We start from the raw sequence: 16283 nt of genomic DNA, 5'->3' as shown, positions 1-16283 counted from the left end.
GGATTTTGAAATGTCAGTCTGAGCTGAATCTTGGTTTGAGTAAGAGTTCAGACAAGGGTATGTTTTTATTTAATCTTCTACATCACCCAAGGTAAATATTGAGATAGGACAAAAGGGTGACCTTTGAGAGCTGCCAGATTTTCAGTTCTGGCCCCGCTGCTTGACTATACTGTTTTCAGTATTTTAGCCTGTTTTCTGCGACCATGAATGACACCGGCTGCGTTAAACTGTTTGGAAGCTTGAATGAGAAAGTATGTTCCGTTCGGCGGTTAAAGCTGTGCTTGGCGTGGCGCTTAACCAGTTAAACGCGACACTGATTGTATAAAGCGAGTCTAGTTAAACCATACCACACTGTAGCTAGGTACACTGTCAAAGTTATGAAAAGTGAAGCGTTAGAATCAGTGAAATGGGGCCGGAGACACTGCTCTCTAAGAGCACTGTCTGCTCTTGCAGAAGATCTGAGTTCCTGCACCCACCCGGAAGCTCACAACCAGCCTTAACTCCAGTTTCGGGTTAAGTTTCGGGCGCCCCCTTCTGGCCTCTGCAGGCATGCACATATATTCATGAGGGCAAAACCACAGTGCATATAAAATAAAAATCAGCCAAGCATGGTCACAATCCCGGCATTGGGAAGTTGGCGGATTGCTGAGTTCAAGGCCAGTCTGGTTTACAGAGTGAGTTCCAGGACAGCCAGGGCTACACAGAGAAACCCTGTCACTAAAAGCCAAAAAAAAAAAAAAAAAAGGAAATGAGAACTGGAGAGCTGGTTGGGGGGGGGGGGGGGTTAAGAGCACCTGCTGCTCTGAAGGATTTGTATTCAGTTCCCAGCACCTACAAAGCTGCTGCCACAGCTGTCTGTGACTCTGGTGCCAGGGGATTGTCCACTCTCTCCTGGCTGAAGGCAGAACCATACAGATGGTCCATATAAATTCAGGCACAGCACCCACACTAAGATTTTTTTTTAATGCTTAGTCAATGGCATGGATTGATAAAAAGCATCTCAGCTGTTCCTATGCAAATGCTGACTGAACAGCAGCTGCTAAAATACTTACCGAATCGGTGGTGTGATGTCACAGTCCTGCACGGTATTAAAGATCTGTCCTCAAAAAAAAAAAAAAAAAAAAAAAAAAAAAAAAGCTGGGCATGCGGGCAGTGGTGGTGCACGGTGGCGCAAGTCTGTAATCCCAGCACTCTGGGAGGCAGAGGCAGGCGGGTTTCTGAGTTTGAGGCCAGCCTGGTCTACAGAGTGAGTTCCAGGACAGCCAGGGCTATACTGAGAAACCCTGTCTCAAAAAACCAAATCCAAAAAACCAAAAGAAAAAAAAGAACTGTCCTAGTCCAATTAACACTCTCCCTAACAGCATCTGCAGACAGTATTTAGAGTTAGAAGCTTTTCTCCTGGAAACCATTTCCCCTGCAGCACATCGTCCTGCTCCAGCCTCTAGACTGTGACAACGTTTTTTCCTTTATTCTCCTTAGTAGTATCTAGTATGTTTGGTGATGGCTAGAATCCTCTTTAGTTTCTATTTGCTGCTTGATGCGTTACTACTTCCTGTGGAAGATAAATAGACACTAACTAACCTTCAAATGCTTTACATTACTAGTAGAATTAGTACTGTTTTTTAACAATGCCAGACCAGCCTTCATGCATAAACAATATCAAGAGACTTTTCTCTGTTTATACTCATGTGTGAAACTGTATAGGCATTAGGTTTCAGTCTTTGACACCTTAACTGTTTACTTTTACAAGTTACTGATATTTAATTTCTCTGAGCCTGAAAAAAAAATTGTTCAGTGGGAATAAAACTTCTTACATTTAACAGTTACCGTCTGGGGTGTGTAGGGTTAAGTGCAAAGTTCTGAAGCTGGAAGGACCGCTTTCCTTCACATCTGGACCACTGATAAGTTAGATAGTTAATTTTAGGCAGCAGTTCACTAAAGTGTACTCCGATTCAATAAGATCAAAATGGGATAATAGTTATGCTGGTGCCTACATCCAAATGTTTTATTTAGTTTCCTGCAAAAAAATTATATACACACACACACACACACACACTTGGTCATCTCAGCTGAAAAAGGAGAACTGTGAGAAGAAAATACGAAATTCACTGTCCCTGCTGAGGATAATGCCACAAGACCTTAGTCCCGCCAGTGTGGTCAGGAGGCAGAAGCCAGGCTGGGCTACTAGGCCAGTTAGTCAGGCTATAAAGTTGCATTTAAAAAAAAAAAAAAGGCTTTATTCTGCCTGGTCTATTATTGCTAATGATGTAATGATGTACTGATTCTGTTAGAATGCTGAGTACACACTCCTTGGGCTGACATTCTGTCACTTCATTTAGAGCCCACACTGAGCCAGTGTGACATTCAGTATACAACACCATATCTACGTGGTCTGCAAACCTGAAAGGAAGGCTCGGTTCTCGGAAACTCCCTTTGTCTGACTTGTCACATACCAAGTTTTATGGATTCCCCTATTTCCCTTATCTCCTCAGCCCCCACACATTCCATCATCATTAAGTCTAATTCACACTGGGACTGGGTTCGTGTGTAGGATAGTTTTCTAACTACTCACACTTAGGAAATTCTCTCCCCTCGCCCAGCCACTCTGCCCATGTCAGCAGTGTGATCCTTACAAATGCAGAGCAACTAGATGTGGAGAACTGGGGAGAAGGAGAAATTGAGGTCATCGCCCAGATTTTTCCCCTTAGACACTTAAATATATTCACAGCAAAGAACAGAAGAGGATTGGGCTCTTAGGGAAGGATCCTTTCTCCCTGTTTTCACTAGCAGAACTAAATAAAACCTGAGCTTCCCAAGCCCGAGCGCTAAAGACCTGTGAATTCTTCCTAAAGAAGAGTAAAACACTAACATGTAAGTATGTTATTAGGTATTTTAGTGTGTTGCCCCTCCCTCCAAATAAATAATATCTGAGTCTCTGTATATTTGTCCTAGCTGCTTTGTCCTGAATGCTTTGGGGTAATCAATACTGTTTTGAGGACAGATTGTTTCTTCTCACTGTATGGACGCTGGTTTCTGAATGAACAAGTGATACTTTGGTGAGAGGGGATGGTGGTTTGTAGAAATAACCCTGTGAGATTCAAAGTCGAGAACACAGGATGAAGGTGAAGTTTAATTAGGACACAGGTAAAGCTGTGATCAAAAAACGGGAGTCGGAAAGGAGAAGGTGCTACTTGGGTGCAGGTGGAGAACAGACATCCTCAGGGTTTCCAGAGGGGAGGGACTTATAGGAACTGGACTGAAGGGCCAGGAACATAGCTTAGGGAAGTGCCTGCCTAGCATCTACCAGACTCTGGGGTTGATTGCCAAGGATGTAAAAACCAGATGTGATGGTGCATGTCTGTAGTCCCGGCACTTGGGAGATGGAGGCAGGAGGCTCAGAGGCTCGGGGTCATTTTCTGATAACAAATTTAAGCCCTTGTCTCGGGGGGGGGGGGGGGGAGGGGAGGGCTTGCTAGAGAGTGAGCTCAGTAGGTAACATGCATTTAAACACGCAGATTTGGTCTCAGCCCCCAGAATCCACATTAAAAATGTCAGGCATTGCTGGAGGCAATGGTGGTACACGCCTGTAATCCCAGCACTTGGGAGGCAGAGGCAGGAGGATTTCAGAGTTTGAGGCCAGCCTTGTCTACAGAGTGAGTTCTAGGACAGCCAGGGCTACACAGAGAAACCCTGTCTCAGAAAAAAAAAAAAAAGTCGGGCATGGTGGCACACAACTATCACCTCAGTGCTGGGGACACTGAGAGTATCAGATCCCTAGGACATAGTGGCCAGTTAGCTTAGCCAACTTGGTGAGTCCCGGGCCAGTGAAAGACCCTGTGTCAAATAAAATGGCTGATGCTGGAAGAACGAGGGATGCAACAGAGTTAACCTCTGGCTTCTACACAAGCAGTGTGTGCAAGGAGCATGCATACTCACACATGCATGGAAATGCTTGTACTAAAGGGGTTGACAGGGTAAGGGGGATTCAGAGTGTTACAGAGGGTACAGTTAAACCTGAGATCCGTGAAAAGAGGTTTTCGTAGTCAGTCAGTCCTCAAGTGTTTCCTATTACAGCACTCACTAGAAGACTCTGGGTGTATGCTTGGTGTATGCCTGGTGACCTCGGAGGCCAGAGAAAGTGTTGGATCCCCTGGAAATGGTTTGAGCCACCACATAGGTCCTCTGAAAAAGCAGCTAGTCCTCTTAACTGAGATTTCTGCAGTCCTCAAGAGACTGAGTTCAGTCCCTAGAATCCACATTAAAAAGCCAGGTGTGGTGTGTTGTCTTAGGGTTTTACTGCTGTGAACAGACACCATGACCAAGGCAACTCTCATAAGGACAACATTTAATTGGGGCTGGCTTACAGGTTCAAAGATTCAGTCCATCAGGGTGGGAGTGTGGCAGCATCCAGGCAGGCACGGTACAGGAGGAGCTGAGAGTTCTACAACTTTATCTGAAGACTGCTAACAGAATACTGACTTCCCGGCAGCTAGGATGAGGGTCTTATAGCCCACACCCACAGTGACACACCTACTTCTACAAGACCACACCTTTTAATAGTGCCATTCCCTGGGCCAAGCATATACACACCACCACATTTGTGCTTGTAATTTCAGCATTGAGGAGGAGAAACAAGTTGAGCCTTGAGCTTGCTGGCCTGCCATCCTAGTCTCATCTGTGAACTGTAGGTCTGTCAGGCACCCACCCTGACTCAAAATCAAGGTGCACAGTTCCTGTGCCCACTCCTGCACCTGCACTCTTATCCACCGAGCCACGTCTGCAGCCAGGAAACTTTTTAACAAGACCTTGTTTCCAAAAAGAAAAAGAAAGAAGAAAGGAAAAATCTTAAAAGAGAAAACCCAAAAATCTTTAAAAGTAAATCTAACACACCCCTAACCTCCCTCCTTCCCTCCCTCCCTCCCTCCCTCCCCCTCCCCCTTCTCTGTATTCTACACAGAAAAGCATGTAGAATTTTGCTTTGTGTATGTGTGTGTAGTGCTGGTAGCTAAACTTAGGGCGTTAAACTTGCTACCCCTTGAGTTATATCATCTCCCTCAAGAATTTTGACATTAGCCTACTTGTCAATATTCTAGATCATCCATAAGGCAACAGACAATCCAGTGAGGGCCAGTGAGGTGCCTCATTAAATAAAGGTACCTGCCCCATAAACTTGATGACCAGAGTCCTATCCTTAGTGCAAGAAGTGACTATATATATATATTTTATATACATATATATATATATATATACATATATATATATAGTGTGTGTGTGTGTGTGTGTATAGTGTGTGTGTGTGTGTGTGTGTGTGTGTGTGTGTGTGCATATGTGTATATGTATTTGGTTTTTCATGACAGGGTTTTTCTATATAGCCCCAGATGTCCTGGAACTTGCTCTGTAGACCAGGCTGACTTCACACTCACAGAGATCTGCCTGCTTCTGCCTCCTGAGTGCTGGGATTAAAGGCATATGCCACCACCAACTGGCTAATAAAGTAAAATAAAAATTTAAATAGAGTCAGTAATGAGAAAGACAAAATAAGGGTATTATTACTCAAATTCGTATTAGTTACTTGAGTCCATTTAAAAAAAAAAAAGAGCTTTAATCCCACACTTGGCAGGTAGAGGCAAGTGGATCTGTGAGTTCAAAGCCAGCCTGGTCTACCTAGCAAGACCGTCTCAGAGAAAAAAGAAAGAAAAGTGTCGTGATGAAGCTCAGTTGGTAGAGTGTCCAGCAGGCACAAGCCCTGGGTTCAATTCCTAGAACCAGATCAACCAAAGGTGGTAGCGAGTGCGCAGAATCCTGACACTGGAGGATCAAAAGGTCAGGGTCATCCATTGGAGCTACAGGAGCTTGAAACCGGCATAGGATACACACGACACCTTATCTCAAAGGAGCCAGAGGGGCAGAAGAGAGCAATATTTATCTGACTGGAGTCTTAAAGGTAAGTCTAGCCGGGCAATGGTGGCGCACGCCTTTAATCCCAGCACTTGGGAGGCAGAGGCAGGCAGATTTCTGAGTTAGAGGCCAGCCTGGTCTACAGAGTTCCAGGACAGTCATGGCTACACAGAGAACAGTGTACTCACATAAAATAAATAAATAAGTCTTTTTTATTTTTATTTTTATTTATTTTGTATATGAGTACACTGTAGCTGTCTTCAGGCATGCCAGAAGAGGGCATCAGATCACATTACAGATGGTTGTGAGCCTTCATGTGGTTGCTGGGATTTGAACTCAGGACCTCTAGAAGAGCAGTCAGTACTCTTAACCACTGAGCTATTTCTCCAGCCTTGAATAAATATTAAAAAGAAAAAAAAAAAGAGCTGGACAGTGGTGACACAAGGCAAGCCTTTAATCCCAGCACTTGGGAGGCAGAGGCAGGCGGATTTCTGAGTTCGAGGCCAACCTGGTCTACAGAGTGAGTTCTAGGACAGCCAGGGCTACACGGAAAAACCCTGTCTCAAAAAACAAACAAACAAGAAACAAAAAAAGTAAGTCTAGCATTTAAAAAACATTAAGCACATGTGTACGTGTGTGTGTGTGTGTGTGTGTGTGTGTGTGTGGTGCTGAGACCCAAATTTGGGATCTCTGCAAGAGCAGTATGAGCTCTGAACTGCTGAGCCATCTCTCTAGCCCTGCACTTTTAAAAAAGCAAAACCGGAACCCTCGGACTTTCTAAATTGCCCACAATTCTATTGTACACATATGATAGGGAAATGATAACTATCATAATGCTTAACAAAAAACTCCTCAATAGCAATGATGTCTTACTCTGCTCAACACGTGACAAACCGCTGTGCATGCCAGCCAGTTAAGTCTCTGGGCAGTGTGTCACAGTGACCTGTGCAGCACTTCATGTGGAACACAGTTGGGTTTTTTTTCTGTGAACAATGATTTTCACCATTGTTGTCAATTATTTTGTCTTTGATTCATTTCACCCCCACGGGGCCCAAACCAACTGCTGAACAAAGAGGTGGTGCTCCCAGCTCTTCCACAGGACCAAGCCCTCTGACAGCTCCTTCCCTTGCTTCTCACGTGTTCTCATACATGGAGATTCTGACTGTGCCTACTTATCTGTTTTTTTACTTAATGTATGTGTGTATCTGCGGTGTATGGGTGTTTGCACACTCATGTGGGGGGGGTACATATGCCCTACTCGTGCAGAAAATACAGAAAGGCCAGAGAAGGGCATCACATGCCCTCTGTCTTTATCTGCTTTATTCCCTTGAGACAAGGTCTCTCATGGAACCTGGGTCTTTCAATGACTTCAGCTAGGTTGCCTGAGCAGAAAGCCCCTCCTGTCTCTTCCCCAAACCTCCCAGTGACTCCCTACAGCTCTAGGTTACAATCCTGCTAGACCACGCCAGGAACGTTACTTGGTTCCTGGGGATTCGAACTCATGGTTGCACAGTAAGCACTGTCATCCACGGAATCATCTCCCCAGGAAGGAAAATGAAGGCTTTCTAAACACTGTTATTTTATTTTTGTTAAATAAAAGAGTATGTGTAGCCGGGTGGTGGTGGTGGCAGTGGTGGCGCACATCTTTAATCCCAGCACTTGGGAGGCAGAGGCAGGTGGATTTCTGAATTTGAGGCCAGCCTGGTCTACAGAATGAGTTCCAGGACAGCAAGGGCTACACAGAGAAACCCTGTCTCGAAAAAGGAAAAAACAAAAACAAAAACAAAAAGAGTATGTGTAAATTGCTTAAAATTTCCAAGTTTTAAGTAACCAAGACAAAAGGTTATTTTATAAAATGAAAATTGCACCAGGCATGGTACTAGTTTAAATCTCTCCTGGGGGTGGGGGGAGGTGTAGCTGGAGGATGGGGAGGAGCTGGGTCAGGGGGAGGAGCTAGGTCAGAGGAGGAGCTGTAGGAGTGCTGTGAATCTTGATGTGAAGTGGCCATTGTATTCTTGACAGGGCAATAATGGGTCCTTCAGCCTTCTACCAAGGATGAGAGCGGTACTCTTGAGGCTCCAGCACTGAGGAGCCATGGGCAGTTAATGGAGGAGGGGAGCATGTTTTTTTTTTCAGGGGTGTAGGTAGGCATTTGGTTATTTGCCTCAGCTTCCTTAAATAACCCCCACCCACAGACACGCAAGAGACGCTGAGTGTGTGAGAGGTTACTATTGGTGTGATGAGACACTATGACCTACATGGGGGGAAGAAAGGGTTTGTTTGGCTCACACTTTGATATAACTGATCATCCTTGAAAGAAGTCAAGGTAGGAACCTGGAGGCAAAGCTGATACAAAGGCCATGGAGGGGTGCCGCTTACTGGCTTCCTCGTGGTGGTGGCTTTCTTATAGAATCCAGGAACTTCAGCCCAGGGGTGACCCCACCCACAATGACATACCCACTCCCCACCCCCATCAATCACCAAGTTAAAAAAAACGCCTTAGAGCAAGAACTTCCAGAGTCATTTAATTGATGTTCCGTTTCAGGTTAACTCTAGCTTCTGCCAAGTTGACACAAAACTAGCCAGCACCTTGAGCAAACTCAGTGGACTACAAAAGTCAACAAAAGATGTGGGAAGGGGCTTTGAGGGGTGGAGATGTTTTGCAGGAGTAGCAAGGGATAAGAAAGGGGCAATGAATATGATCAAAACATTGTGTGAAATTATCACAGAATAAATAAAAATGTTCAAAAGCACTAAAACTGACAATGCACTGATGCTTGTGGTTCTGCGTGTTCCCAGAGCCTCCCCAGCTGCAGCTTGTCTTTGTACAAAACTGTAAGATCAGCCGGGTGTGGTGGTGCACGCCTGTAATCCCAGCACTTGGGACACAGAGAAACCCTGTCTCGAAAAACCAAATAAATAAATAAATAAATAAATAAATAAATAAATAAATAAATAAAACCAAACAAAAAAATAAACCCTGTAAAATCAACAAGGACAGGGCTGGAATTCATCTTAGTGGTATGTTAAGTTCCAATGTAATGTTAAAATGTACAAATGAGCTGGACAGAGGTGGCGCACATCTTTTATCCCAACACTTGGGAGGCAGAGGCAGGCTGTTCTGAGTTTGAGGCCAGCCTGGTCTGCAGAGCTAGTTCCAGGACAGCCAGGGCTACACAGTGAAACCCCATCTCTCTTTCTCTCTCTCTCTCTCTCTCTCTTTCTCTCTCTCTCTCTCTGTCTCTCTCTCTCTCTCTGTCTCTCTCTCTCTCGGGTTTTTTTGAAACAGGGATTCTCTATAAGGTGTAGGAACGCGGAGAAGCATGGCCACCATGCGCTAATATAAACCCAGAACTGGAGAGGCGCTTAAACAGCTCAGCGCCATTTCCTTCACTCTGCAGGGGAATAAACTGACAGCAACGTGAAGTAGCAGCGGAGAGCACATAGCCGGTTACCCAGACCCTGAGGCAGGCTGCAGCCCGCCAGGCTCCAGCACGCCGACTAGGAAAGGCAGTGTACACACACACTGTGCACTGGACAAGCCCATCCAGATTTCTTCTTTGGGAGAAAAGAAGCTGTGCTTGCTTAGACAGCTTTGGAAGAACAGTGACTTAAGCAAAGATAGGCAAATATCCTCCCTCAGAGTGCTACTCAATGTCTTTGACATACTAATACCACACACTGTGACTCTCGGAAGATGTTAAGGGTGAAAGGGCAAGCAGGTTTTCTCAAACTCACTTATCCTCCATGTCTTTTTCCTTCCCAGTCTTACCCTGGACAGGAGCAGTTAGGGAAATATTCATCTTGGACATTCCAGGAAAGAAGGGTTCATTCAGACTTACCACAGCCTTTTCTTTTGGTTTGGGTTTTTGGTTTTTCTTTCAAGACAGAGTTTCTCTGTGTAGCCCTGGCTGTCCTGGAACTAGCTCTGTAGACCAGGCTGGCCAGACTCAGAGATCTACATATCTCTGCTTCCAAGTGCTGGGATTAAATAGATGTGACCGTGGCTCGGCCCCACAACTTTTATCTATATGTAAAGGTGTACTCTTTACTGTTGGGTTTTTTTTTAAAGCCAGATATAAATTGTTCAAAGTAGATATTTCATATATTAAATGGACCTCATTTTTAAAAATACAAAGCAAGTGAAAATTGGTTATATGTCAGTTTTTATATTTTGCTAGATTTGCTTGTTAACATTGTATTTGAGGCATTCAGAATGGCCAAAACAGACACATTATCTTTATGTCTATCAGTTATTGAATGGAAAAACAAAACGACACACAAAACCACACTGGAATACTTCTCAGCCACAGAAGCAATTAGACTGACTGGGTATGCTGCTGAACAGCAGAAATCCCAGTGTTTGGAAGGTGCCAGTCTGTGCATCATAGCAGGACCCTGTCTCAAAAAAAAAAAAAAATGAGGGGGGGAGGGGAGGAGGAAGAAGGAGGAGTTGGATAGATGAGAAATGACTAAAGTGCAAGCTTCACAGCATGAGTTCAATTCCTGGAACAAACTTCCCAAGGAGAGAACCAATTCAGAAATTTGACTTCTGACCTCCATGTGTGTGCTGTGGCAGAGGCTGCTTCACTCACATCCTTCACACATGCCCAGTAATGGCTACAATAACAACTAGAAATCAGCAAAGAGAAAGCTCAGTTGGGTGTTGGGGGGGGGGGTCAGGTCTGGAGAGATGGCTCAGTGGTTAAAGGTGCTGTCTGCTCTTCCAGAGGTCCTGAGTTCAAGTCCCAGCAACCACATGGTGGCACAGTAAAGTGCTTATCTCAAAAGGACAAGGATTGGAGTCTGGTCCCCAGAACTCAAAAAGCCAGGTGTAGTTGTAATCCTAGAATAGCTCTTGTGATCTAAGCCCTGAGGAGTCAGAGACTGAGAGAGTCCTGAGAGACTCGCCCTTGTCCCACACACTGAGCAGAGGCGGCCATAAGAAGTACCACGCCCTGAGGCTGGATGTGCTGAGTGTGGTACTAACAAAACAAGGAGCACGGATGCTGTCTACACTGCGTCCAGTAACAAAGCTGGCCCCAGTGATGAACTGCAGGACGCTCCACTAATGGCACACAGTACAGACCCAGACGGCGGAAGAGCTCAGGATGCACAGGATTCGAGGAGGGAGCCAGGTTGTCCCCTGAGGAAGAAGAGATTGTAAAGAAAAGAAGATCACAGAAAATGCTAATGAAATATGATGAAAGGAAAAAGAATCCGCCAAGTCAGCAGGTTTGTGGAGGAGCAGCGCCAGCAGGGCGCGCTTCCTGCCTGCATTGCGTCAAGACTGGCTGTGCTGAAAGGCAAGGGAGTGGAGTTCCCTTGAGGAAATCAGGGCTGGGAGAGACAGACAAGTCATGAAGCGCACCTAAGGTGGCTAACACGTCCTTAAATAAAGCCCAAGGTTGGCCCTCTGGCCTCCACATACATGTGCATGCATGTGCATACGTGTGCCTGCTCACATGCATACTCATTGGACACACGGACACATGAACACACAAATTACAACATACATGAAATTAGACAGCACTAAGAGCAACAGGCCAGACATAAACTGGTGTGACTGCATGATTTCACTCTCTAGAAAAGCTGATCTCATAGAAGCTGAGCGTAGAATGGCCGCCGCCGCAACCTGGAGAGAGTGGAGAAGACTGGATGACGGTCTATCCACAAGTACTAATAATCGGGTGTGGCACACAGGCCTGTAATCTCAGCCCTTGAAATGGAGGCAGAGGACCCGAGCTCGAGGCCAGGCTTGGCTCTATAGCAAGTTGAGGGCAAAATGGTACCAAAAAATTGTACGTTATCTACAGAGTATCCTGTGATGTCCACAGTTATGTAGACACTATGTGATGTTTACATTGGGTTAAATATAACCTATGACCTTAAATATTTTTAAAAATCACTTTTTTTGGTAGTTGAAACATTCAAAAATCCCTTCCTGCTTTAGGGAATGCACAGTACCTCCCTCCTTTTTTTGCACATGTATATTGGATGTGTATGCATGCATATTACTGTTGGTGCACAGGTATAGATGGTTATATGTATGTGCACTTGTGTCTGTGCATATAGAAGGAAGACAATAATGCCATGATCCTTGCAATATCACTGTTCACGTTTTAAATGTCAGAGTTTGTTGTAGCTCACAGTTCCTGGTACATTGCTGTGGAGGAAGTCACTCTGGATGGAGCTCGAGACAGTGGTCACGTTGCATGGTCAAGAAGCAGAGATGAGAGAGTGATGCAGGCTTGCTGAGCTCGGACTGATTCCTCTGTGCCACCTAATCCATGTATGAGAGGCGGGGTCGCATTGGGAAGCCCTGGAACATACTATTTAAAACAGGCCACAAACTCACAGAGATTTGTCTACCTTTGCCTCCTGGTTCAACTTATCATTTGAGACAGGGTCTCTCACTGAACCCAGAGCTCACCTGTTGGCTACATTGGCTAGTCATCAGGCTCTACCTGTGTCTGTCCAACTTGCGCTAGGGTTGTGGAAATGTGTGACCACATCCAGCTTTTCTGCGGGTGCTGGAAATCTCAAGTCCAGTCCTTGGTTTGGGTGCCAGGCACTCTACCAACTGAGCCACCTCACCTCTCCCCGCTTTTTATGGTTTTGAGAAAGGGTCTCAGGTAGCACAAGCTGGTTCAAATTTACTATGTAGCCAAGGATAACCGTGGACTTACTATCTCCCTGCCTTCACTTTCTAAGTGCTAGAACTAGAGATGTGCTGTCAGGCCCAGTTCACCTTTCCTTTCTTTATGCTGGAAGAGACTCTCACTATGTAGTACAGGCTGGCCTCAAATTTAAAATCACACGGCCTAACTTCTAGAATTACAGGTGTGTAACATAGTGTGTGCCACTATGTCTTTACATAGAATGAGTTACAAAATGCTCCTCTTCTCTCTGGGAGAATTGTAATCTTGGCATTAGCCCTCTCGTAAAACAAAGCAAAACAAAACAAAATAAAACAAAACCGGGAAAAGCTTGTGGCCTGCCGACCTATTACCCTGCAAGCAGATCTAGCTTAGATTGTCAGCCCAGATAAGACTACAAGCAAGATCCTGTCATAGGCTGTCAACAAGAGAAATAGTTTAGATTCATGAGCACAAGTCTGTTCAAACTAAAAGTTGGGAAAGGATAAACTATGTAGACAGTAATTACAAGAGGGCTGTACTTAGGTGGTGGTGACACATGCCTTTGATCCCAGCATTCCAGAGGCAGAAGCAGTAGGATCTCTGTGAGTTCAAGGCTAGCCTGATCTACCAAACAAGTTTCAGGACAGCAAAAGCTACATAGAGAAATCCTGTCTCAAGAAAGACGGGGGAGAGCTATCATCATTACTTTAATATCAAACAATATATTTTTGGTACAAACGGTTGAACTCAGCAGGACCTCTTATGCTATGGAAGTGCTCTACTACTGACTGAGTTATGTATGACCCTGGGTCCCAAATGGGCTTCGAACGCAGGACTTGCTAGGGATAAAGAACAACATTTCATATTAGAAAGTAATGTTTGTAAGAAATTGTACTAATTGAGTCTGAGATTTGGCTATGTTGGTAGAGTGTCTGCCTAGCAGGCGTGAAGCCCTGGATTAGATTCCCAGCACTGAATAAAATCGGGCAGTACACGCCTGCAGTTCTCACCTTTGGGAGGTAGAGGTGAGAGGATCAGTAATTCAAAGTTATTTTTGTCTTCATTGTCGGTTTGAGGCCAGCCTGGGATGTGTGAGAGTCTGTGTGCATATGTGTGTGTATGCATGATATGATATATTATATAATATATTAATAATTAATACATATATGTACTTCTAACAAAAGAGACAAGCAAGGTGCCACATACCTGTAATTATGATTCTTGAAAGGCTGAGAATAATGGAATTGAGGCAGGCAAAGATATAACAAGACCCTGCCTACAAAAAGAAAACCTCAAGGTATATGAAGAAAAAAATACTGTTATATTTGGAAAACAAAGTTTCAAATATTTTAGTATCTGTTATTTGAGACAAAATATTGCTATGAAGCTTCGGCTGGCCTACATTCATGATGTAGATCAGGCTGGCCCTGAACTCATGGAGGTTTGCCTGCCTGTGTCTCCTGAGACAACTAGCTTAGTTCGTTCTCAGTCTGTGAGAGCCTGAAGTCCCCACTTGCTCACAGGAACCTACTGGCCTGGCCAAGCTCACCACTAGCTCCTGGGCTCAGAGACTGCTTGTTGGACGTTCTCCCTGGCCACACCTCCTTGGTCTGCTTCTGGCCAATGAATAGAAACAGCTGGGATACTAAGTGAGGTCCATTTCCGGTGGCCAGTTGGTTCTTCTCATTGTCAACAGCTTTGGCTTGAGAGCTCACAGCAGCTTTGTACAACAGGTCACACTGTCCCAAGTCTCGTTCAGGGGATGGCTTTGTATTGCGATCTGAAAGCTTTCCCAGGCTCCCTCCCCATTCCTGTCCGCCACACTTCCCTTAATTACATCTGTGTCACTTCATCTTGACACCTGGTTTTTGGAGGGAGCTGACCAGTACAAGCTACTGGGAATGGCCCAGGAGAATAGGCTTGTGGGTAGGGAGACAGCAACAAGTCTGATGACCTGAAATCAATCTCCAGGCCCCAGGGAGTGAAGGAGAGAGTGCTCACTCCTGAAAGATGTCCTCTGACTCCAGCAGGTTCCAGCAGGTGTGCTAAGCATGCCTGTCTCCCCCCCTCCCCCGCCACTAATAAAGATACGATCTCCTGATCTTTCTATGAGGATCTCATATTCTCTCTCTCTCTCTCTCTCTCTCTCTCTCTCTCTCTCTCTCTCTCTCACACACACACACACACACACACACACACACACACACACAGGGTCTGACTAAGCCCAGCATGGCAGGAGCATGCTATATAGAATGGTTAGCCTTGAATTCACAAAGATCTGTCTGCCTCTGCCTCCCAAGTGTTTGGATTAAAGCTGTGCCACCACATCTGGCATGCTTTCTTTTTTAAAAAAAAAGAAAACAAGTTAGTAAGATGGGGGTTTCAGGCTAGTTCCCATCTGTATCATCAGAGAGAGAGAATGCTATTGTGGCTAGGAAGTGAGTATGGAGTAGGGTGTGGTCGTGTATGCCCTTAATCCTGGCACCCAGGAGAAGCCAGAGTTGAAGACCACATCCTCAGCTATAGAACAAACTTGACACTAGCCTGGTCTTCAGAGTGAGTGCCAGGACAGCCAGGGCTACACGGAGAAACCCTGTCTCAAACAAACAAACAAACAAACAAACAAACTTGAGGCCAGCCAGTGGCTACAAGAGAACATTTAAAAAAACAAAAACAAAAACAAGCCAGGCTGTGGTGGTACACGCCTTTAATCTCAGCACTTGGGAGGCAGAGGCAGGCAGATTTCTGAGTTCGAGGCCAGCCTGGTCTACAGAGTGAGTTCCTGGACAGCCAGGGTTATACAGAGAAACCCTATCTCGAAAAACTGAAAAAAACAAACAAACAAAAAAACCTGCAACAGCAAATAAGTCAAACAACAAAAGTTGTTGTACATATTAGTGAGATACGATGTAATGTTGTGTGTGTATACACACATATCATTGTATAATGTAAATATCAGTTTATGCAGTTGGCTCTTTTATTTGGAGACTTTATTATTATATGTGCACGTATGTCTGGATGCCACATCCACATTCAGCATATCTTTAGGAAAGGACAGGATGTCTTGATTTTTACTAGAACGAGCCATTGGGGATTAGAAGTACTTCCTTTTGGAACACTTAATCCCCAAATGCTATACTCTGTGTAATCCAGACAGCTATGAGAAAGAGGAGGGGGGGTTATCCTTAACAGTGATCATGTGGTAATTTGTAGTGATTTTTCACAACCGTTCTGCCAGTTGGTTATCACCTAATGGTGCTGATATTTACAGACTCCAAGTAATTTGCCAAAACTTACAAAGGTAGGAATAGCTTATTTGATGGTGTGCTATTTGCCCACCGTGGGCAATGCCCTCAGTATGATCTTCAGCACTACATGAACAGGGGCTCTGTGATGAAATTCTGTGAATCAAACCAGTCTAAGAAGGTATGTGAGACCCCTGCCTCCAGATTAAAGGCAAAGCCAAGAACGTCAACCTTGGTTTTCCAGCTAGCCCTTCTTCATCCTCAAGGTTGGTCAGTGGTTCACTAACTTCAGTGAGCAAAATAAATAAATAAATAAATAAATCTTCTGGGGGGAGCTTGTGAAAGACTGCATGGGGCTTGTCCACTGAACTCCTGATTCATAACTTCTGGGGCGGAGCCCAAGCATTAGCATCTCCAGCCGCACTGTGGAGGAAGGCTGTAGCTGCAGCTGCTGCTCCCTCCCACAGGTCTGACACTGCGCCGCCTCGAATTTTCTTCT

Source organism: Apodemus sylvaticus, chromosome 12 (genome assembly GCF_947179515.1).
Source record: "Apodemus sylvaticus chromosome 12, mApoSyl1.1, whole genome shotgun sequence".
Taxonomy (NCBI): Eukaryota; Metazoa; Chordata; class Mammalia; order Rodentia; family Muridae; genus Apodemus; species Apodemus sylvaticus.
This window is presented reverse-complemented; position numbering follows the sequence as displayed.